The sequence below is a fragment of the Thermobia domestica genome, chromosome 12 (assembly GCF_964235325.1).
Source record: "Thermobia domestica chromosome 12, izTheDome1.hap1.1, whole genome shotgun sequence".
Classification (NCBI taxonomy): Eukaryota; Metazoa; Arthropoda; class Insecta; order Zygentoma; family Lepismatidae; genus Thermobia; species Thermobia domestica.
Window position 1 is genome coordinate 154,625,989 of NC_137465.1, and position 23,489 is coordinate 154,649,477.

The 23,489-nt window shown below is 36.8% G+C and overlaps 1 protein-coding gene across 4 annotated transcripts in view; it reads left to right on the plus strand.

Moving 5' to 3' along the window:
- Positions 1-23,489, plus strand: part of RhoBTB (Rho-related BTB domain containing) — a 490,451-nt gene that overhangs the window by 302,851 nt on the left and 164,111 nt on the right. The gene's annotated exons all lie outside the window — the stretch shown is intronic.

A 23,489-nucleotide genomic window follows, 5' to 3' on the forward strand; every position in this document is an offset into this window, starting at 1 on the left:
TGGAGGATAGAAGACTTACCATCTACGCTACCGAGGCACCAATCAAGATAGAGTACAAAAAGGATGTTAATTCTATAGTTACGACATGTTAATTCTGTAGCAGCTATTTTGGTATGCTGGTTTGTTCTTTCTAGATACGTTGTGATCTGTTCATTAGTTCATTTTGCGACTGTTCTTGCATATAAATAGGATCGCAGTTAATAAGTCTGGGAACACTTGGATGAACGGCTGCTGTATACAATAACATCTTATGAATTAATATTAAACACGCGTGTGCCTTAACAGATTCATATGCATAATAGTCTTGCAGGTGTTTTCCGAGATAAATATACTTAAGAAGAAAAGAGATGTATAGCATAGTAAAATTTTAATCGGTGCAGGTGTTCGATAAACTCCACAGCACCTTCTTTTGTGCATCTAAGTAAGCTAATGAAAAGTGAATTGCCACCGAAACACTAGCATCATGTTTGTGTGTGTGTGTGTGTGTGTGTGTGTGTGTGTGTGTGTGTGTGTGTGTGTGTTCAGAGGGGTAAAATTGAGGGAGAACGCAGGAGACTAAGTCCCCCCACCTTCACAAAACATGTACGGCATTCCCCGGTTCCTCTACCTACCGTCCCTCTACCATTTCAGGTTCACTTTTACCCCTGGTAGTAGCTGTCCATTTATCTCCACGTACAGGGTACTCTCCTGCTGCATATGAGAATCTCGTTTCTGTGGTTCAACAAAATAAAACAATGAACTAGAATTCAATGAATAGAATAATCTCTTAATCAGAATTTAATTTGTTTGAGACACCGTGATTTTAACACTGGAATATCAAACGTAGACCTATAGTTTAATGTGAATTGAAACTACACGTGTCCCAGAGCTGCTGCTTGGATATATATGGTTAGCGTACGCGCCTATGGTTCAATTCCTGGTCAGAGCTTGTATGGTTTAGGTCCAACCGAGGGTATAGGTCCACGTCTGATATAATCTCGATGCTGAAAGGGACATTAAACTCCAATTTAACAAACCACATGTATCTCATTGACATTCGAACGCGGTACCTTGTATCAAAAGGTAAGAAGTGAACATGAAACGTTTGCGTAGCAACAGCAACTGAGATTTCCACAGTTGGAAAACCCGCGTTCTTGGGGTATTTTCAAAGGTATTTTGTTTTCCGATAAAATGAAAAAAAGAAGGCACTATATGTAAGCATAGTAAAACTTTCCGCAGTAAAGAAAATATGCAATAATTTTGTTGTTCGGCGGAATTTACAAACAAGACAATAAGATTGTAATTCCTGAATTAAATTGCTCCTGTCTAACTTCCAGTGTAGGTTAAAAGGAAAGAAAGAAAGAAAAAAAGGGAAAATTCCAACTGCACATTAACGATGAAGTGACAAGGCTAAAATGATGTCACCACATTCATTAATTGACAAAAGGGCAGAGAGGATAAATTTTGAATGTATTTTTAACGTTGATAATTGCATTACGAAGAACGCGTTAAAACACGTAAATTATGCAATGAAACCTGCGTTAACCTCACGAGTAAATTACTCATAACAACTGCTCAGTGACATTAAAATTAAGAGATCTTCACTACTTTATTACGAATCTACGGCAATTAGTAACGTACTTTTTTTTTTTTTTTTTTTGTTTAAACAAGAAATGTTTTTAATGCTTGCAAAATTATACATTATCATTATTCGAGGTACTGTAATTTAATGTTATAACGAAAGCTTTTGAAACGCAGCAAATTATGCAATATTATTATCATGTAACGAAAAAAAAAATTACAAAGATGATTGAGAGACAAGATGCTAGCTCAATTTTCAACAGAATTGAAAAACGGATACTTTTGATAACATATATTGATGCTAAAGATAACTGCGACACCTATTAGAATGAAACTAGTGCTGAAGTATACCGACATTTAGCTTTTGGTAATGACACTAGGAAGACAGCACACAGTAGCTCGTGTGATATAGCCAAAAATTATCATTAACTCTAAAGCTTACACTCTGTTCTAATTTTAATATTGAATAAAGATGGGATATATCATATATTGTATATTTATATCGAACTAGGCTAAAGAAAATGACATGCTTATAGCTAAATACTCATGGGAACTTTTGCATCTTTTAAGAAAGTCGATAAAAAATATGGCGCTAAAAGTTACATCGTTCATTTCGTCAATCTCTCTCTCTCTCTCTCTCTCTATATATATATATATATATATATATATATATATATATATATATAGTTGGATCCAGGATTTTCTGAGAGGGGTGCACCATAACTACCAAAATAACCAGTCTTATTGAAACTCTTCAAAGTGACATGTGACAATATTCTTTACACCTGACAACGCTGATACATTGAACGGAAGGGAGAAGTATTTTATAATTCAATTGATACAACTTGTCCCTTGTGACAGTAGCTTTCCTCTGTTTTTTCCTCCTACTCGTGGTCATAACAATCAGCCAAGAAGGACTGTTTCTATGGCAACAGCACGTTCAGCCAATTATAGTGGCTCATTTCTCTCGCTCTGCAGTGGTAAACATTTCACCCTCTCCGCACGTTGCCAGTTTGAATATAAACAAATGCACATTGTTTTAGGTGAATGTCAACTTGAGTAGTGGACCTGGTGGTTACTGAAGGCATTCCTTTTAGTTCATTTTTGCATCATTTAGCATTCTACATTTAGTAAATGTTAATATGGAACAAGAAACAATTCACTTGTTCTACTCGTGCAGTTTCAATATTCGACGCAAAAGCTGGCAACGCAGCATTGAGCACCACGTGCGCGCAGCGAACTGTCACAAGGGACAAGTAGTATCAATTGCAGTTTTTTTTTTTTTTTTTTGTAATGAGGGTCGCAAGTGACATAAAGAAAAAAATGTTCTTGTTTCTTCCTGGCTTCTGTTTTTTTCCCTACTTGACAAATGTTTATTTATTTATTTATTTATTGGACACCTATTACAGGAAAAGAATATTCCCATTTACAATAGGCTTACATAATTACAAGCTTTATAAATATTGAAACACACAACAAAAATAAAAAATAAAATAAACATGCAATTAAAATCATAAACATGAGAAAACACAAATAAGATATATATTTGTATTAATTCCTCCAATAAGAAATGCAAATATACAAATAGAACCTAGTAAAGACTATGAACCCAGCCCTTTGTGAAAAAATGAAAGAAAACCAAATAGAGCATAATAAGAATATAAATATCCAAAATATAAATGTTGAAATCAGATTTCTGTCAAAAAGCAGAAATGTTTTCACTGAATAGAAATGCTGTTTTAATTTCAAAATATCATAATCAATGTCAGGTTCGAATTAAAAGTCTCTTATAATCAAAAATTATAAATATGTTAGAGTTTTTACATAGACTGAATAAGGCATAGCAACATCTAAGTCGACATTCTCCTGTATCAGCTTGTTGTATAATCGACAAACTCTCGTAGTAGGTGAGTTTAAATGTACCATAGTTTGAGACCTGTTGCAGATAAAAGGTAATCGATTTTTATTTTTTTTTTTAAATTTTATATTAAAATTCAATAACTTTAGACACTCTGAACTGTCGACAACCTGAATGTTGTATTGCTTTGCTTGGTGAATCCTTTTCCTTCAACCTTAAACTATTGCTTTTGCAAAACTCCTCTTTCTTCTAAGCCCCAAAGGGAAATATGACGGCAGAAAATTTCGGAAAGAGTTGCTATTTCACTGCTAGCTTCTCATTTTAGATAGTGTATATTTACAACGAAGGGGGTGCACCAAATCCGGCCCTATATATATATATTAGGGATGGCCAATTCCGGAATTTTTACTTTCCGGAATCCGGAAAGTAAAATCGGAAAATTCCGGAATTCGGAAAAATTCCGGATTTCGGAAAAAATCCGGAATTCAGAAAAATTCCGGAATTCGGAAAAAATCCGGAATTCGGAAAAAATCCGGATTTCGGAAAAATTCCGGAATTCGGGAAAATTCCGGATTTCGGAAAAAATCCGGAATTCGGAAAAAATCCGGATTTCGGAAAAAATCCGGAATTCGGAAAAAATCCGGAATTCGAAAAAAATCCGGATTTCGGAAAAATTCCGGAATTCGGAAAAATTCCGGAATTCGGGAAAATTCCGGATTTCGGAAAAATTCCGGAATTCGGGAAAATTCCGGATTTCGGAAAAAATCCGGAATTCGGAAAAAATCCGGATTTCGGAAAAAAATCCGGAATTCGGAAAAAATCCGGAATTCGGAAAAATTCCGGAATTCGGAAAAAATATTTTTTCTTTTTGTAATCCTAAGAATTTTGTTCAAATGCAAACGAACAAATTTCCTTTTTGTAATCCTAAGAATGTATGATGCAAGTTAAGCTGAAACTTACATCCTAAAGTATACACTACTCAATCTTCCCATGGTTAATGAGATGTAGTCCAAAAGTACGATGTACTCCTAATATTTAATTTTTGTTTTACTGTGATATTGTCCAGAGGTAAGACATATATCACACTGAGATAAACAACTTGACATAATGAAGATGTTATCATACGTAGTTTTCCAGAAAATCGTGAGAAACGATTTTTTATGAAGTTAAAATATGCGTCGCTTGTTGCCAGTGTGATGCAATTGATAACTTTTATGCTGGAATAGTCTTATTATTATTATTATTATTATTATTATTATTATTATTATTATTATTATTATTATTATTATTATTATTATTATTATTATTAATCGTTTATGTACTGTAAAAGAAAAATATGAACCGTTAAGTAGTAGATTTTATCTGTTGTTTTTTGATATCTTCTAACAGTAATAACAAATTGCTTGTAAATACGCAATGATTATCAAGGACAATGGCATATTAATGTAAGGACTACTCTGCAGACTAGCAATAAACAATAAACAATAACAGATAAACAATAGTCCCCCCCAAAAAAAGAAAAAGTAACTAACTTGGGCACATCAGAATGTTCGCGAGAATATAGGGACGCATTGAGACTAGCAAAAAACGTGGTGTTATTATTACTCAAAGGGCCGTACGATGGAGGCTTTAACGTTAATGTTAATGGCACCAATGAGCACTTACTTGCTCTAACGGTTAACCTCATTTTTGAGATGATTCTTAGAAGTGGGCGTGTTGGCATGCAGTTGGAGTACTAACGATTTGCGTCACTATCGAACACTAACGTAGCACTAGCGACGTTTAAAGTCGAAATTGGAGTCTGACATAAGTGGCTTGTCAACTTCACGGACATTATATTTTCCTTGAATGCGAGAATTTTGCGCCCTACCACAAAAATAGGAAAAAATGCGCTCGCAATATATTTGCACTGGGATGTTTGCGCTCTACCCCAAAAAGAGGGGAAAATGCGCCGGCTATATATTTGCACTGGGATGTTAGCGCCCTACAATTCAACTTATTATTGTATTGTGTAAAGTAACTTCCACTCGCACTTGAACTAGGCTTGCCTCTCATCATCTCAGTGAGTTACTCCATCCGTTATAATATTCCGAACAAACGAAAAAAATACAATTTTAGTTCACTAAAGGGCAATCCATACAAATACAATTTTTCATTATACTACAAAATTTACAATAAAAGTATAAATGACTGATATATAATTATTTATTAATATAATCAAAGAGTATAATTTAATCTACAAAAGGCTGTTTGGCTCTACCCAGATATCTCTGTTCACAATCCTTGCGAGTTGTTTGGCTTTTCAGGACACAAAATATAGAAAAGAAAATGTAAAGTGAATGTAAAATCAGTTCAGTAATATTATCAAGAAAACTATGTACAGTGTGTTTACTTGCTGGAATTACACTTCAAACACACAATTGCGTTCAGTCGTTCTTTCAGGAAAAATGTTCCGGGGCAGGGGTGGACTGGCTATGTAAAAAGGGCGCGGTCACATACTCTGGGAGGGCGCCGTCCATCCGAGGCTTTCGGTTGTATGGAATACCCCCTCCTAATAAAAGAAAGTGCCGGGGGCTTCCCCGGAAAATTAGTACACAAAAAACAACAAAAGATTAAGTAGCTATTGCAGTTAATCACGACAGAATTATACAAATTCAATATTTTCATAAACAAACAAAGAGACTTTGAGTACTAAATACGAGGCGTGTTTTTTTTAAGTAAGATCCGTTTTGTTGTAGACACTAGTAGTTCGCGCGCATACCGCAACTAGCGTGTGCGTCGTGTACCGGCATGCCTCGGGAACAACTGTGCTCAATTTCAACTCTGTAGCTGACCTGTACTGTCACAGACTAGTATACAAACAGACGAGCAACTTCCTATATGCGCCGTTGAAATCAGTTTGAGTCGTCTGCACAGTTTGGATCCCGCCCACCGAGAACTTTTAAATCAACGCTCTCGGTGGGTGGGATCAGTGTCGTCGTGTGTGGATGGCGCTGCCATCGGTCTTGGAAGGTGACGTCATGGGTTGTCATAGTAACCGGCGGATTGTTTTCGTCTGCTTCGCATCTCAGTGTTACATGTAGTGCAGAAAGATCAGATAAGCTAATGTTCACTTTTTCTTGTACTGTCTCTGGACTGGACGTCCTTTTCCCTTTTTTTTTATATTAATAGACTTTCTTCCTTTTAAAAGATTTCACTTTGAAAATATCTAAGTTCCGCGAAGTACGTCAACAGAAAAAGCTGTTCCCAAATACAACTAAAGAAGCGAAAATCTGGTCTGTGGTTACTTTCGAAATTTCCACGTAGGTGACGTCAGACTGGTTGGTTAATTCCGTTGTCGCGTGTTAGAGGCGCTACTGTCGCCAAGTTTCCAGTTTTTCGCTGAGTTTGCGGTCTGTATATGATAGTCTGTGTGTACGGTTGTGTTCTGTGCTTTCACAATGTTTAAGACTATCAAGTCGCCCGCCGCGTGTGAGGTTCGCTCAGCGATACGGTTTTTGTCAGCAAGTAACCTGTCTGCTGCAGAAATTCATCGACAGATTTGCGAAGTGTACGGTGATACTGTTATGAGTGCAAGCAAAGTGCGTAAGTGGGTACGAGAATTCAAAAATGGCCGTGACAACGTCCATGATGAGGACCGCTCCGATCGCCCTTCTTCGATTACAGACGATTTGGTGGCTTCAGTTGAAGCGAGGGTTCGTGAGAACAGGCGCTTCACAATAACAGGTCTCTCAAACGAATTTCCTGAAAATCAGTGCTTTACAAAATTGTTTCTGAACACTTAAAGTTTAGGAAACTGTGCTCCCGTTGGATCCCAAAACTCCTGAAGAGGACCACAAAAAACAAAGATTTGAGTGTGCCATGAAGTTCTTGACTCGTTATCACGAAGAAGGTGACGGCTTCTTGAGTCAGATCGTAACTGGATACGAAACATGGGTTTTGCATATCACGCCCGAATAGAAGCAACAGGGCATAGAATGGAGACACACAAACTCGTCTGTAAAGGTGAAGGCCGAACAGACTCTGTCCCAGCGCAAAATCATGGCGTCGGTGTTTTGTTGGTTGACTTCATGCAACGAGGAATCACTATCAATGCAGAAGCATATTGCCAAACCCTGTGAAAGCTACGCAGAGCGATTCAAAACAAACGACGTGGCATGCTAGCAAAGGACATTGTTCTTCTCCATGACAATGCAAGACCTCACACTGCAGGTCAGACCCGCGATTTGTTGGACAGTTTTGACTGGGAAGTTTTAGACCATCCACCCTACAGTCCTGATCTTGCACCGAGCGATTACAATCTGTTCCTTCACCTCAAACAACACCTCAGTGGTAACCGTTACAATGATGACGACGATGTGAAAACGGCAGTGAACTCTTGGTTATCGGAGCAGGCGGCAAGTTTTTATGAAGAGGTTATTTTGAAATTGGTTGAGAGGTATGATAAGTGTTTGAACAAACTTGGCAACTATATCGAAAAATAGAGTAAAGTATGTACTTTCTGAAAATACATTTACTTTTTTGAAAATACATTTACTTATGTTCAAACGGCCTTACTTTAAAAACACGCCTCGTATATTAGGCCTATATAAATCTGCACACTTTAACTGAGACTACAAAAATCACAACAGTTGTTTAAATTGTTCGGCTACACTTGTTAACAGCCTAATTATAACTGAAGATTTGAGTTAAGTTTGGGTCTTATGCTATTTTTCATACTTCTATCCTTTTAAAGCTATGTTCATCTCAACATTAACTTATTTTTCATCTATTTTTAAAACATTTTAATAAAAAGTATACATGAAACATTTACTACAAATTAACAAAAGTAAATTTAGAATTATATACCTACCTAGCGAAAAAAAGAAATTCAAAAACAAAACTGGAAAATGAAAATAGTCACTGCTTTATGCTTGAAGGAGCCTTCGCATTTCCTTGCTTTTCTCACACATTTTGTCAATAATAAGATTGTTGTCTATTTTGGTCAGAATGTCTCTTTCTGAGTTCATCAAGAACAATGATTCCAAATGTTCATCTATAAGTCTTGAACGGAGTCTTGTTTTTGTGTAACGCCACTAGCGCCTCTAACGGCGGGAGTGGGAGGGAGAGACATGTAAAAATAATCCAAAATGACTGAGATTAGAGTCAAATCAATATATTTTGAAGTCGCTGAGATCATTCATGGTACCACCAAAGCCTAAAACAGAAAGGGCAAGGCCGTAGGCCGAGTAAAAACGGGATCTGGGGGCGGAGCAGTGGGGGTGGGAGGGTGATATGTAAAAATCGTCCAAAATAACCGATATTAGAGTCAAATCTATATATTTAGGGGTAAATCTAATATCATTAATATCATTCCCACGCCGAAAACAGAAAGAGCGAGGCCGCAGGCCGAGCAAATACCGGGGTCTGGGGTGGAGCCCTAGCTGGCCAAAGGCTAGCGAATTTAAAATTAATTATGTAGCCTTGTTTTTTTTTTTTTTTTTTTTTTTTATGTGTTCAGAGAGGAAACTGTGCTTCTTCCCGAGGCTAAGACGGGTCTTAGCCCCTCCCGAGGAGGGCGCAAAGGCACTTATGTGAGGAGGGCGCAGCGGCCATCGGGCCGGTACTTGATTATGGCCAGTCCACCCCTGTTCCGGGGGGCACATTTAGTATTCCGGAGGGGGGTCACTGTTGGTACTATTCTATTTATTATTATATTATAGACGTATTATTTTGGTCTCCTCCGAGGGGGCACTCTGAGAGCTCTGGGGAGGCCAGTGTTCCCCCAAAATCATCTCTGGAAGAAGCAGTGATTGCGTTGATCCGTTGTGTTCTTTTGGCTTATATTGAAGTTTATTCTTCCCTTATATAGCCACAATGAAAATAAATGACAAATGGCATGGTTGTGGGGGGAGGATTGTTTATGCTGTAATGTCAGCCCCTCCGAGGAAATGTGTAAGCTCCAATAGTTTCTTTTATTTCGCAGGGCTCAAACTTTCCGGTGGAGGTACATCGCAGGCGCAATTTTCCCTGTTCTTGAGGTAGGGCGCAAATTTCCCAGACGCAAAATTCTCGACACCGTTCGAATGACCTCGGAAGACGATATCTTTTTCAATACTTTTTTTATATTCTTTTACTCGAGATTTCTTCATAGCTTCTTATTAAAATACTTACTAATATATCCTCATTTTATTGTCCTAACCAATCAATATGGGTATGTTGTCAGTAAAATATTTAGATTGATCGAGCCTCTGGTGTGTAACCACAGTGTTTCATATCATGCCCCCATTAGAAATCTTGGCTAAACGAACCAATATATGTTGCCAATAAAATAGTTTAGAATGATTGAACCCCTGGTAAATAACCACAGTATTTCGTGACAGATCCCCCCCCCCTTCCTATTACCATATTCTAGCTACGTGCCTGACTCAGCTAATTCTCTACATTCTTTACCAAGCACACATTTTCTAAAGCGGAAAATGCTCTCTAAATACCTAAGCTCATTATTTTCAGCAGATACACAAACTGGGTAACATTCTATCTACATGAATGTTATATATGTCGATTACTGGAAACCGCTTCTCGCTATCTATTACCATATTTACTATATAATGATTAACGTTAAAACTGGAAATGGTTGATTTGTACCGCTTCCGGTTTGAATATTACATTCATCAGGGAACTCGATTCTTAACTATTGACTCTGTACATCATGGCCAAAATTGATTGGTAATCCATCAGATAGTTCTTGAGACTGTTTGTTTCACTGACGGACAGAATGAATATATGGCTATAGAGTTTTGATAAACTAAATTCGTTAATGAGTGATGATGGAACAAATATAAGAAAGGGAACCAAGAGTACCACCGGGAAAATTTTCGAACACAAAATTAGCCATCGAAAACCCACATGTCCTGGGTTAGAATACCATAGATGAAAACTCTACCACTGAGTCATCAATCACCCGCTTATTAGTTTCGTTAACTATTATATTAATATAAATTAATGAATGCCTGCTTATGTTAATTATTGAACAATTACATTGTATACTTCGTAAAGTCAAAAATTATAAATTTGTATTTACTGTACATACAGTGAGCGCAGAAAGTGTTCGTACACCTATGCTATTGAAACGAGAATGCCTGCGAAAAAGAAACAGAAAATTTAAGAAGTGTAATAACACGCACAATATGAATAATGAAAACTAAGCTTTATGAATATATCAATAAAGAACCACAAAGACAAGTTTAATGGTCAGAAAGTAAATATTTGGTCTAGGAATTAATTCGTGCGGGTGGACAAGAGATGGCGCAACGAACGGAGCGTCCCACAGTTCCGTGTATCCAAACATGTGTTGCAAACCCCTGTCATCGCGTATCGTTCGTAGTATAGGGCAGTGGATTAAACCGTCAACAACACCAGTTTGTAGTTAAGTGAACATGGCGCAATTTGTGCCTGATAAAGTGTTTTTGCGGGGTGTCCTGCTGCATTACTTTAACATGCAGAAAAGTGCGACTGAAAGTCATCGTATTTTGGTGGAAGTGTATGGTGACCATGCTCTAGCTCAGCGAACGTGTCAGAAGTGGTTTGCACGGTTTAGAAGTGGTGATTTCGGCTTGGCAGACCAAGAGCGAGCTGGACAGCCAAAAAAAAAAAAAAAAAAAAAAATTCAAGACGAAGAATTGACAGCATTGCTCGAGCAGGATTCGTGTCAAACGCAGGAACAACTTGCAGCAGCATTAGGCGTTGATCAAACAACAGTCTCCAAACGCTTGAAAGCCATGGGAATGATTCAAAAGATGTCACATTGGGTTCCACATGAATTGAAAGACAGAGACGTTGAAAGACGAAAAACCATTTGCGAATTGCTGCTTCAACAACAGAGCAGAAAGGGGTTTCTGCATCGAATTATTACGGGTGATGAGAAGTGGATCCATTACGAAAACCCTAAACGAAAAAAGGCCTGGGTGAAACCAGGCGAACCAGGTCCATCACAACCAAAACGAGATATTCACTGTGCAAAGGTTATGCTGTGCATATGGTGGGATATGAAAGGTGTTGTGTACCATGAGCTGCTGCAACCGGGTGAAACTATGAATGGAGAACGTTATCGACGACAATTAATGCGTTTGAAGCAAGCTCTGGCCAGAACACGACCAGAATGGGAGAACAGACATGATAAACTTATTGTTCAACATGATAACGCTCGCCCACATGTCGCAAAACCGGTCAAAACCTATTTAGAAAATGTCGGATGGGAAGTTTTACCCCACCCGCCGTATTCACCAGACATTGCTCCTTCGGACTACTACTTGTTCGATTGCATGAACAACGATTTGATTGGACAGCGGTTTACTTCTTCAGAAGATATCGAAACATGGGTCTCTGACTGGATCGCTTCCAAGGATGAGGACTTCTTTCGCCACGGAATCCGTACATTGCGTGACAGATGGGCGAAAGTGGTGGCTAGCGATGGACAATATTTTTCTTAAGGTATTTATGTATTTTGTGTTTGTACTACAGCTTCAATGTGTGCGTACCAACCGCACGAATTAATTCCTAGACCAAATAAATTCCGTAGAAAATGTATAGAGTAGACGCAAAAAGTGATCGTACACCTGACGTACGAATACGAAACAAAGATACCACAACTGGGGTTCACTAGTATTCACCTGAGTATACACCTCTGTATAGCATGACGAGTAACAAAATGAGTTTAGTTGTGAATAGGAGTGAAAAAACTGCACGGTGGGCTGTCGAAATGGGAAGCAACCGAACAGAAACAAATGAGGAGACAAGAAAAGTAATTATTAAAGTGCATAAGAAGGGTAAGTCTTTGAGAAAGATAGCAAACCTCAGGGGCAGATCCAGAGGGGGGCGATCGGGGCCATTGCCCCCCCCCACAAGAGGAAACTTTCTTATTTTATATATAAATAAACCCATCCATAACAAGTTTGGAGCTCTTAAAAGTAGCAGTATTACTGCCGACCGCCCCTTCCCCAGAAGTCCGTCCTGGATCCGCCCCTGTATAGAGTAGCCACAACCGAGTATTTTCCGCTGTATGTTTGGAGTCGTTGTCTTGCTGAACAATAAATTGTTTTCAAGAACCATCTTCTGGCACTAGTATGGAGATATTCCTTTAATATGTTAATATATACTTTGTGGATCATCACTCCATCGATAAGGTGGAGACGACCCACTCCTGAGGCACTCATACAACCCCAGACGAGCACGGACCCTCCTCCATGTCTTACTTTAGGGACGAGATTTTGAGGATTCATCTCTGTATTCACCTTGCGCCATACCATACGCCTCCCATTGGACTCGATAAAATTAAATTTATTTTCGTCCGAAAATATGGCCCTATTCCAGAAAGAAGCCTGATCCCTTATCTTTATACTCTTTTTCAAACTTTAGTCTCTTTATACGATTTGTCTTGTTCACCCAGAACATTTTCCTGGCTATCCGACCATGATACCCTGCAAATATTCCGCCACCGCGTGTTTCCAGATCCGTTGCCAATTGCACAGCACTACTTTTTGGAACCTTTTTTCTTTCCCTAATAATGTAACGTTTAACTTGTTCACTCAACACTCTTGGTCTTTCAGTTCTTTTTTTTTTATTATTATTATTTTTATTATTTTTTTTTTATGGTTTCGCACAGTGATAGAAACATTATACATCGCAATTATTGTTTGTACTGTTGAACAAGGCCTGTCTGCAAGGTTTGCCAGGGGCGGATCCAGGACGGACTTCTGGGGGGGGCGGTCGGCGGTAATACTGCTACTTTTAAGAGCTCCAAACTTGTTATGGATGGGTTTATTTATATATAAAATAAGAGTTTCCTCTTGTGAGGGGTGGGGTGATCGCCCCCCTCTGGATCCGCCCCTGACTCTATAATACCTTGAAACAGCTTCGCACACCTCCCCAATCCCCAGACATGAACCCCATAGAACATCTATGATCTGTTCTGGAGACAAGAATCAGAAGGCACAGCTTGTCTACTAAAGAAGACCTAAGAAAAGCTATTCAAGAAGAATGGGACATAATCAGTCCCGAAGCTACAGAACTACGAACTACTACAGGTGAAATCAATGCCACGAAGACTACAGACAATCATTAACGCACAGGGTAATCTCACAAAATATTAAATAACGTAATATACTTCATAAGCATTAATTCAAGCATAAGTGTACGGTGACTTTTTGCGTTTACAAAAAAGGAATTCTCTCTTTTCTTCTGAACAAAACAGTGATTGTGTTTGTTTGGCCTTTCTCTTGTATATAGAAATAAAATGTATGAATGTGTAGTCTTAATTCTGGTTATATATATATATTCCACCTCCCGTTCTCATGCTAGCTGTTTTCAATATAAAGTATGCACGGTGTACGAACACTTTCTGCGCTCCCTGTAGGTATGTTGACAATAAGCGACTGTTATTAGAATATTTGTTGAGGTTTATTTTCCTTCACTGCCTTTCGTCTGGTTAAAAAGTAGTTTGCAGTGCTTTGGAGCAGCTGCAGGTGGGAACGCGATAATGTTTGAGACATACCGGCGACTTTTTTGTGTGTGAAAATAAGACCTTTCTCATAAAGTGGTAAATAACTGCAGTAGCAATTGCCTACGTAAATGATAAAGACATATCCAACTACAAGAAATTAATACAGTATATATAGCCTATTCATTATTGTGTTTCTCTTTTAACAGCTACTAGCTAAGGATGGCCAATTCCAGAATTTTTACTTTCCGGAATCCGGAAAGTAAAATCGGAAAAATTCCGGATCTCGGAAAAATTCCGATTTTTCTAAATTCCGGATTTTTTCCGAATGTCGGAATTTTTCCGAAATCCGGAATTTTTCCGAATTCCGGATTTTTTCTGAATTCCGGAATTTTTCCGAAATCCGGAATTTTTCTGAATTCCGGAATTTTTCCGAATTCCGAATTTTTTCCGAATTCCGGATTTTTTCCGAATTCCGGAATTTTTCCGAAATCCGGAATTTTTCCGAATTCCGGAAAGTAAATTTTCCGATTCCGGAAAACAAAATTTCCGGAATCCGGATTCCGGAAAAATTTGGCCATCCCTAATATATATACAGGGTGTTAATGAACTATAGCGACAAACCGTAAGAGATGATTCATTTCATAAAAATAAGTCAAAAAGTTCCTATAGACCTGTGGAGAAAAGTGCATAGTTTCAGAGCTAGCTCTGTCCAAAATTGTGTAAAACCCAAATTTCAAGAGGCCCTATTTCGAATTCGAGAAATTGTGAAGTGGTGGTCCTTATCAGCGTAAAGGAAGTCACGCATACATAATCCAAAAATGCATATTTCGTTAATGTTAAATGGGTGTGCAGAGTATACACTGGAGGGTGAAATTCTCAGGCATGCCATCAACCGAATTTTGAGATATGCTCTGACTTTATGATTGGTCCAAAGTGCGCAAACGATCAGCCTTGACAGCAGTGAACACGAAATCATTTGGCGCGATGTCGGAAGTGATAAGGATCGTCAACAACACGGTCTCTTGTACCCGGGAAAAAGCAGGCTGCGATATTTTCTTTCACGCTTATAAAACGTGAAATATACCATGACGAAATACATCGCATCACACGTCATTCCGAATACCAAAAAACATGGAGCTGCCGGTTCCTAACACTTCCGACTTTCCTCCGAAGCACTGGATGTCGACTGTTGTCAAGGCCTACCCCCTGCCTACTTTGGGGCCCTCCTTGAAATCAGGATATATCTGCAAACTCTATTGAAAGCATGTTGGAGAATCATATCCTGTAAAGAGTACCCTACCACCCATGGAAAATTGATGTAATATGCATTTTTGGATTGTGTATGCGTGACTTCTTTTACACGGATAAGGACCACCATCCATAGTTTCTGGAATTCGAAATGGGGCCTATTGAAATTTAGCTGTTTCGCAATTTTGGACAGCCCTAGCTCTGGAACTATGCACATTTCTCAATAGGTCCATATGAACTTTTTCTCTTATTCTGATGTGAGGAATCACCTCTTACAGTTATTCGGTATATTTCATTAACACCCTATATATATATATATATATATATATATATATATATATATATATATATATATATATATATATATATATATATATAGTAAGACTTTATTTTAAATTATATATATATAAGGTTACATAATTTAAACTTTGTCATAACAATATTTATATATATGTCTGTATTTTCATTTATTTTCGATAGTGTCTGAAGAAGGATATGCTAGATATCCGAAACAGTTACAAATTATAATTTAAAATAAAGTGAGTTTTAAGCTTTGGTCAGTCTCTTTTGTTATTATATATATATATATATATATATATATATATATATATATATATATATATATATATATATATATATATATATATATACAGGGTGTCCAATATACAATGCAACCCGGAGTTTGGAATAGTAGAACTTTTGAACCTGAAGTGATACACGAATAATGGTTATACCAAAATGAAGCCTTGTTCATGCATATATTTTTAAACTAGGAAGCAACGATTGAAGTACACTAGGAACCACACAGTGTTGCCAGATGTAACCGAAGGTGTAAATCAATTTGTTTGCAAAACATGTAAATTGACTCATAACTTATACGTATGGATGTTCTGTCGTCAATTTTCAGTTTGTTTAGTTGGAGTAGCTTGGAAACTATGGGGCAGAAAAAAGAATTTTTCATTATAGGCGGACACCTCTCTATAGTGGACAATTTTTGATTCCCCACGGCTGTCCGCTTTAGAGAGGTTTCACTGTGTATATATATATATATATATATATATATATAGAGAGAGAGAGAGAGAGAGAGAGAGAGATTGATTGTGTTAATGAACTATACCGACAAACTCGAAGAGGTAATTAATTCCTCACTTCAAAATCATAAAAAAGTTCATATCAATCTGTGGGCAAAAGAGCGTAGTTTCAGAGCTAGGGTCGTTCAAAAGGTGAAAAAAGAAACAAACTACATTGCAACAAGCGCTGTTTCAAAACCGAGAAACCGTGGAGTGGGATCACTAACAGCGTAAAGTATTCAAACAACACATTCCCAAAATGCATATTTCAGCAATGTGGAATGAGTGTGTAAGATAGTCCCTACATAGCGTAATTTCTATTCATGCTCCCAACAGAATTCTCAGATATGATGTAAATTAAAAGTTAGCCCAAAATAAGCAAAAGGTAAGCTTTGACACCAATGACACGTAATATGTCGGGAGAAATCAAAAGTGTTAGGGACCTACCAATTACACAGTTTTTCGTGTTCGGAATAGCACACGCTGCAATGTATTGTTTTACGGTATATTTCACATTATTATACACACATAAGCGTGAAACGATACATCGCATCATTTGCTATTCCGAACACGAGTAACCGTGGAACTGGTGATCTACAACACCCGAAGTATTACATGTTCACTGTTGCCAAGGTTGAAGTGTCTTGGGATCATGTCCGGGAATTACGCCATGTAGGGGATCTCTTACGCTCTCATTGCACCTTCCTGAAATATGCATTTTTCTAAATGACATATATGTAACTTTCTTTCGCTGATCGCTAATGATCATCACTCCACGGTTTCTAGTTTTTGAAATACGTTGTTGCAATATATATATATATATATATATATATATATATATATATATATATATATATATATATATATATATATATATATATATATTCATTCTTTTCAATGGCTCTAGTTCTGAAATTATGCACTTTTACCCACAGATCCGTATAAACTTTTTCTCTTATTTTGATGTTTGGAATCACCTCTTGGCAGTTTATCGGTATAGTTCATAATACCCTATAGATGGATAGATAGATATACTCTCTCTAGGTTTCAGCATAACTCAGGAACATTTGGAGGAATTTCAACAACACTTGGTACACATTTGACTTAAAATTTCGAAAAAGAAAATGCTGTGGAAGTAAGACGCCCTTGAGGTGGGAGTGGGAAGGAAGTTACATTTACAATACCTACCTGTTCAGGCAACCCTTCGCAACTTAAAATAATAATGGTTGCTTACATATTAGGGGTAACACTTTCATTGAGATAGATATCCTACGGGATAAGGAATTCAAATACTTTCCATAAATGTATTTTCCCCGTACGAAGAACGGGCATTTCAGACAGATGCCAACGGCGTTGCTCTCGTTTCACTATGTTACTATTCATTTTACTATGTTACATATTTTAAAGTATTTCGCATAAATACTTTCTTCCCGTACAAAGAACGGGCATTTGAGTAATAATAGTAATTTTTATTCTACTGGAACAGACTGTTCACTTATTTGTGTATTCTAAACATAAAAATATACAGTGTTAAGTAGCAAATTGTATCTATTCTTGTCTACCTTCTCTTATTGGTGACACAGTACTTCTAACGATGACACATATACTCCTAACAGTGACACAAATTTCTGTGCTGTTACTAACTATAAGAAATTTGAAGATCTGTTGTTGTAGAAACATAAACTCGGTATTGGATTCTATGTTCTGCTAAGCAAAGTTAGTCAGAATATGTTACTTAGCCCTTTATGACTCTGCTTTGTATTATCCTCACACGTTTTCTTGCTTTACACAGAGATCGCTTTTTCATACTAATGATGGAGCGAATCATGGGTCACTTGGGTCACAGTTTTTGCCGGGTCTCGCTTCTCAGAACCGTTCTGACTCGGACAGACTCGATGACCCAGGAGGAGCCTAAATATATCATCTCTGCAGCATTACTGCAGAATTTTGTAGTGGATTAATGATATCTACCACTCCAGCTCGAACTTTCATTTTTTAATTCTGGTGTGACATTCTTAATCATTACGCCATGTCTTGGATATTTCAAACATAATCTCATGTTCAATCGTCTCCCCATACTGACAAATAATGCAGTGGTTTTGAGTATAGTCTATACAAAATGATTTAACAAAATAGTTTAAGCTCAGCGGAATCTTTTATATTCTAAACAACAAGTTTTACAGGTTTACTCGATTAAACTTTGATGATCTCCCATAAGAAGAACATATAACTTGCCTTTTTATTGATTCTCACACGTTTATACTCTGATATACCATGTAGTTATCTTTTAGTGCAATGCCTGGACACACAGAAACGCAAACAACAAGCGACAAAGAAAATAGTGAGAAGATAGGAAAAGAGAGAGGACATACTCGTGTTTGTTAGAATACATTAACAGTCTCATGCATAGGGTGCTTCTCATGTGTCCCTGGTGGTGATACAGGTTCTGTGAGATCATGTGGCCGTGGATCTCACTGCCTCTGGGTCTTCCGGGTCCCAGGCCACGAACTTCGTGACCTATTCCGTCACTGTCTAATACTCTTTCTAACTATTGCGCATTTTTTCACTCAAGATAGAGATTGCGAAAATAAACATTGGCTAACGATACGGCAATTGGCTGCCAACATAGTTCGGGTCTGTAAATAGTGCTTCTGAAAAAGGTAATTCCTGTTTTGCTGGAAATGATTGAAATCTTCCGCAACTTCCGGTTTAATAGGTTTAAACTCTTGTCTCCTGGAAAAGTTGAAAAATGAGATACGCCCCTTTGTCTCGAGAGGGACAATCTGTCACTGCTGGTTAGAATATTTTGCCCCTATAATCTGGAAACCATTGAAGTTTCACAATATAAATACTTTTTTTCTCATTCCACTGGTCAATTGTCTCGGTGCTATATTTATTACACAAAACCTAGCGGACCTCTTTTCAAAATTCCATTTCATGCTTTACTGTTGATTATCTCCTCTGTAAACTACCTTCAATACAACTTCGTATTTGGAATTGTGGTAATAAATAAAATGACCCAATACTCAAATTACGATGTTCGTGGTTTGAATTTTGGTTAAGTCATTGTTTATTTCTATTGGAAGCTAAGCAAACTAACACATGGAAAGCAAAAGATTGTGATGGCCGCAGCTAGGCGAATGTATAATATAATAACGCTTACGGATTCGAGATTTCAGAATGAATTACTGTTGTAGACTCAAATTGTTCTAAAAAAATAAAATAAAATAAAAGTAATGTAATAAACATAATGACAGAAGGCCATATCAGTAATTAAAAGTGTTTGTTTTTAAAGTTATTGAACCTTGATGGCTATTGAATCCGTTCTCCTTAACATTAATTTTAATCTTATACACTTAAGTTTTTCAATTATTATGGGCAATCGTTATGTGTTTACGGGTATATCTCTATAACCAAGTGTCTTTGTCCTTCCTTATATCAGATAAGTACTATATTCTTATCTCTCTTTGTATTAGCAAGAAAATGGAAGGATTGCCATTACAGTTATCTCTTCAGAAGTTTTTTTCTTTTTTAAAAAAATATTTTTGTCTGACGACATTGGCTGCATATGAAATTAACACTATTGTCTTTCATGCTCTTTCATGCACATAATGGCTTACGCATAGCGATGACATAGTTTTATGAGTTAGAACGCAAATAAAGTCCAAAATCATCTTTTGAGTTTCAATTAAGAGTTGCTGACTCTTTTTAATTAATGAAGATACCATTTTATATATGATGACTTTTTGACACGACTACGTCAAACCAAAAGACTTTTTATTGAAAGTGTTTCATAAGTAATGTGAAAATGCGTTAAGTGTTTATGTGAATTGAAAGAATAGTAGATACTACTCTCTTATAATACTAGATACTACTTTATATTCAGTGAAAGTACTTCATTTGATTAATTTTTACAAATACACGCAGAAATGTGTATAAAAAGCAAATTGCATACTGTTTATACAAAATCTTGGGAACATTTCAGTATAGATATATCATGTCGTAAAGTATAGGAATTACAAAAAATATATATATATATCAATTCTATATTAATTTTTTGTAGTGAGGAATGTGTACAATAAATGTGAATCCTTCGTGTTAAAATATTCGAACTTTTTTTTCACATTTATGTATTAGCCGAAGTATGAATATTTAATGTAGAAGAGGTCAATATAACTTGTATATATCTGATTTATGTTAAAGTTATTCGAACAATACGTAATCAAAGGATTGCAGAATGATAAAATTATCTCGCAAGACCACTCTCAAACCATGAGTAAAAAGAACGTCTTCGTATCCTTTCATAATGACTTTTTAAATGATTCATTAGAATCACAGGGAACTTCAAATATTAATGCTTTTGGTTGAAACATTTTTTTCTTCCTTAAATCAGGAATCAATATTAATAAAAATAAGTACAAAACTTTGTTGAAACATACTTAACAGTTTGTTGAAATGCCAACCATTGATGGAATTAGGTGAAATAAGTTGACAGAAAATGGACTTATATCTACAGAAGAATAATTAAGATGTATTTTCTTTCTTTCTGATGCATATAATTAAAAATAACTTTAAGCTTTGGGTTAGTAATATCTAGATAGCGTGTCGACGTATTATATATCACAGATATATAACGTAATCTTCTTTGTGGACTCGTGAGAAAGAGTGTATTTTCTTTCTGAATGGTAGATATTCTGTGTGATATAAAAGAGCAACATTTAGCGTAAAGAGAACAAAAATACCGGTATAATAAATGGAAACAAAGTTTGTCCTTGTACCCCACCGTTAGTTCCCTTACCTAGAACACTGCTTAAGTAACGATTGTAATATAAAGATAAACACGTATTTCATTTTGGTCATTTATTGTAAAGAAAAACAATAGTTTACCCTAAAATGTATTACAAAGGAGATAAACTAATCTCCTTTGTGGTTAAATCATCAGCAATTCAGTGTTCCATGTGGGTATTCTGTTAAATTCCCGCTACAAAAAAAATGTATATTTATTCATATCTCATGTTAATTTATAGGTTCTCACCTGATGTTGCCTCAATACTGAAAGAGGAGTCAACTTCAGGCAAAGCAAGTGAAAAATACACCCTTCTGTTGTTAGCCATTTCTAGACTCAAAGAATGTTGTCCAACTTACAATAAACGAAAAAGAAAAAGTGTGGGGCTATTCTTATTTCCACACAACTCTGGTCAATTTGTAAATAGGTCTACAGCGAATGGAAGATAATCTTTACGTTTGAGCGAAAATAAATTCCTGCAATTAATCGATTACAGGAAACCACTTCCCGCTATCTATTACCATTTTCGCCGTATAGTGATCAACATTAAAACCGGAAATAGTTAATTTCTGCCACTTCCAATGGATAGATCGCCTCTACGAACAAACTCGATTCCTAACCCTCTATATCCTGGCCAAAATTGATCGTGAACTATCAAATGCTTTTTGTGATTTTTTTCTATCTCTCGGATGGACGGACACACGGACAGTCAGAGTAAATATGTGGAGTGTTTGGTAAAGCGAATTCCTTAAAAACTTAGGGTAAGCGTAGCCAAGACCCACTTTTGTGTATATTCCTCGTATCAGAAAACAACAGCCATGTTAATTCATTAACTGCGCTAGTTAGGCTGTGGCAGATCCGGGTTAGATTTCCGGCACCCGGTGATAGTTTTCAGTTTTGGAACAGAATATCGAGATTCGATGTATATAAACTTAAACATTCACTTAAATAACATAATGTAGGGTTGTAGATTATCTCCAAAGATACCGTATATACTTATTCTAATAATTATTGTGTCATTAGTTTGTACTTCATAGACCAGTTCGATTAGGTTAGGTTTTGGGTATCTCTTACGAACTTAGTTCTTTCTGGTTAATTTATGTAGGGTTATATATATGTAGGGATTGGACAAAAAAATCTAAAACGTTTGCAAAAGTGTGAAAATCATACCTAGTATGGTGTGGAGCCTCCTTTTGCGTCCAAAACAGCTTGGATCCGACGTGGAATGAACGTATACAGCTCTTGAATCGTGGAGTGCGGAATTTTGTACCATTGTTCCTCCAAAACATGCTCCAGTTCCTTAAGGGATGCTGGTGGAAGGTAATGAGACCGAACACGCCTTTCTAACTCAGACCACAATGGCTCAATTATGTTCAGATCTGGTAATTGTGTGACCCAGATGAGGTGTGATAGCTCCTGTTCATGCTCCTCAAACCATGATTTCACCGTTTTTGCAGCGTGACAGGGTGCCAAATCATCTTGGTAGATGCTGTGACCATCAGGGAACAATATTTGGGCCATGGGTACAATCTGGTACCCCAAAATGTCCTCATACGCCTTAGCATTCATCATTCCATGCAGGGCTATGATGGGATCTGCAGAAAACCACGATATCACTGCTCATACTGTAACAGAACCACTCCCCTGCTTTACAGTTGGGAGCAGACAGTCTCTATCATAGGCCTGCGACGGTGTTCTCCATACTTAAACACGACCGGTTGTTGGAAACAAGGTGAAGGTCGATTCATCGGACCATATTACGTGTTTCCACTGCTCATGAGTCCACGCCTTGTGCTCTTTCACCACTGGATACGCCTCTTCGCATTTACTGCTGTGACCAGGGGTTTGTCGATAGCGACCCTACCATGAATTTTCATTTTATGAAGTTCCTGTTTCATTTTCAGTTTTATTTATTAATTTATTTTTGACAATGTTGCCATCATTTTCAGGCCCCGAAGAAATATATGTTGTACCTAAGAGTATAATAATTTTTTTAACCAAAAAGTCAGCGACGTGTCCCCCCCCAAAAAAAATCTACAATATTTTGAAATTTTCAACACACAAAAAATAAGAAAATACGCATTGATGATTTTGAAAAAAATGCACATTTACGTCTAGATAGTATCTACAATCTGTGAAACTCAAAATTTTTCGATCACCCCCACCAAAATTAAAAAAATATTCAATTTTGAGTAGGGCCTATGTATGATACGACAATTCGGTAAGGGGTGGGAGTCAAATTTTTTTATGAGGTAGTCCTAGGTCAAGGATAACCTTTTGGGTCAATAGCGACCCAATTTGGATCAAGAGCCGATTTCACTATCTTACTAGGATAGACCTTTTTCGTTTGTATGGCATTTCTATGATTTTATATAGTAAATTGCGATGTGATACTGCTTTAAAAAATTAATATATATATATATATATATATATATATATATATATATATATATATATATATATATATATATATATATATATATATAT